General features: G+C 35.5%; 1 pseudogene; it reads left to right on the top strand.

The window, feature by feature from the left end:
• The first annotated feature begins 248 nt into the window (after positions 1-248).
• Positions 249-904, top strand: LOC118854727 (annotated as a pseudogene).
• Positions 905-2,791: the final 1,887 nt, after the last annotated feature.

Below are 2,791 nucleotides of genomic sequence, written 5' to 3'. Positions count from 1 at the left end.
CCATCCAGAGAAATCCTTTATTTTCATGACTGTGTTTTAGACACAATCCCTGAATAATAAAAGTAGAAATTTGGACTATTTAATCAATTAATGTTAAGAAACATATAAAATAAATATATAGGAAACTGAGTCATATTTTTAGAAAAATAAGAGACATTCATCAATTGATTAATGGTCAGAGGATATGAACAGGCAGTTTTCAAAATAAGATATTAAAGATAACAAAAGTCCTTTTCCGCGCTCGGCTGCAGCCATGAGTATGCTCAGGCTTCAGAAGAGGCTTGCCTCTAGTGTCCTTTGATGTGGAAAGAAGAAGGTATGGCTTGACCCCAATGAGACCAATGAAATTGCCAATGCCAATTCCCGTCAGCAGATCCGGAAGCTGATTAAAGATGGTCTGATCATCCGGAAGCCCGTTACTGTGCACTCTTGTGCTAGATGGCGGAAAAATACTCTGGCTCGACGGAAGGGCAGGCACATGGGTATTGGTAAGAGAAAGGGTACTGCCAATGCTCGTATGCCTGAGAAGGTGATATGGATGAGGCAAATGCGGATTCTGCGTCATCTGCTCCGAAGATACCGGAAATCCAAAAAGATTGACCGCCACATGTACCACAGCCTGTACTTGAAGGTGAAGGGAAATGTGTTTAAGAATAAGCGGATCCTCATGGAGCACATTCATAAACTGAAGGCAGACAAGGCCCGGAAGAAGCTCTTGGCTGACAAGGCTGAAGCTCGCCTGTCCAAGACTAAGGAAGCACGAAAGCGTCGGGAAGAGCGTCTGCAGGCTAAGAAAGAGGAGATCATCAAGACTTTGTCCAAGGAGGAAGAGACTAAGAAACGATCCTCCCATATCTCCTCTGTACATAGTACCCGTCTATTTGGCTTATACAATAAAAATTGACAGACTGTCAGCACTGAAAAAAAAATAAAGGTATCAAAAGTCATGTAAAATGTTTTCAATCACTGTTGCATAGAAAATTTAAATTAAAACAATTCTGGGATGCCACCTCGTATTTATCAGAAGTAACAAATGCTCGAGTGGATAAGGAAAAATAAATAAACTAATAAACTGTTGGTGGAGTTGAGAATTCTTCCAACTATTTTGGAGAATAATTTAGAAATATGCCCAAAGGGCTATAAAACTGTGCATACCCTTTGAACCAGCATTAGCACTACTAGTTCTATACACCCCAAAAGAGAAGAAAGAAAAAGAAAAAAAATGACCCACATGAGCAAAAAAGCAGCAATTTTTATGTTATCAAAGAATAAGAAATTGCGGGGACACTCATAAATTGAAGAACAGATGAACAAGTTATTGCATATGACTGTGATGGAATACTATCATGCTCTAAGAAATGGTGAGGGGGTGGTTTCAGAAAGATAAAAAAATAAAAACATGACAAGACCTAAAGCAACTGACCCAAAGTGAAATGAGCAATGTTGTCATGATGATTAACTATGAACGACTTGGCTACTCTTATCAATATTTTGATCCAAGACAGTTCCCAAGGACTCGTGATGAAAAATGGTGTCCACCTCCAGAGAGAGAACTGATCAACTCTGAGTGCAAATTGGAGTTCAGTTTTCTCACTCTTTTTGCTTTTTTGTAATGTGTCTAATATGGAAATATCTTGCATGATTTCACATGTATAATTAATTTCATTTTGCTTGCCTTCTCATTGGGTGGAAGAAGGGAAGGAGAGAGAGAGAGAGAAAATTTGAACCTCAATTTAAAAACAAAATGTTAAAAATCAATAAGTAATACATTTTTAAAAGAAACATGTAAAATATTAAAAGTAGAAGAGAGAATCAGACAGAAACATAATATAATTTCACTTGAGATAGTATTTTATTTCTTTTATTGCATATTCACCTAAATTTTGAATTTGTTTATGTGGAGCATGTACGAAAATAAATTTCCAAGAAAACAAATAACACCGTAGTGTATTGGCAACTCACTTATAAAGTTCATTTAAGGTAGAGTACAATTCAAATACTCCCCAAAAGAAGTCCCTTCCTTTCTACCTTTAGAATTGTAATAGTTCCCATGTAATTGTGGGATATATGAATTTGTATATGTCAATATTGAGTTTATCTATAGAAGGTATTATTACTTAAATCTACTTTCATATGGATCAGCGTGATGCTGAGAGGTGTAGAAAAAGTAATTTTGCGCAAAGAAAAAAAGCATTTAATCAATTAGTGAAAAATATAAAATATTCCCTCTCTCAGAGACAAATAGTTTCATTCCTGAAAGGAGTAAGAAAAGAATGTTGCCTTGGTAAAAAAAAAAAAAAGATGCCACTGTAATATAAGAAGAATATTCTGCAAAACTGTATTTAGATTTCAGCAAGGCATTTGACAATGAGTCTCAAATCTTTTGGAAAAGATGGAGAGATGTGAATGAGATGAAAGCAGTTCTACTCATGACTAGCTGAACGATTAAGCCTAAATAATGGTGATTGATGTGTCAAAGTCAACCTATAAGGTCTTCTGTACTGGAATGCCCAAGGCTTCTATCTTTGAACCTGCTTGGCTATTTTTATCAGTTACTTGGATAAACTCATGAATGACATATTTATCAATGTATGGATACTACAAAGTTTGGAGGGATAATTAATTAATTGCATCACAAAATAATTTTGACAGGCCTGGAATGATAAACAGAATCTATTAAGGTAAAATGTAATTGAGATAAATGTCTTATACTTGCATTACACACACAAACACACACATACACACACAAGGAAGCTAAAAAGTATTATTTTTGGAAAGCATGATTAGATAA

This window comes from Trichosurus vulpecula, chromosome 6 (genome assembly GCF_011100635.1).
Source record: "Trichosurus vulpecula isolate mTriVul1 chromosome 6, mTriVul1.pri, whole genome shotgun sequence".
Taxonomy (NCBI): domain Eukaryota; kingdom Metazoa; phylum Chordata; class Mammalia; order Diprotodontia; family Phalangeridae; genus Trichosurus; species Trichosurus vulpecula.
Note: the sequence above shows the minus strand (reverse complement) of the source record. Positions and strands in the feature narration are given on the sequence as shown.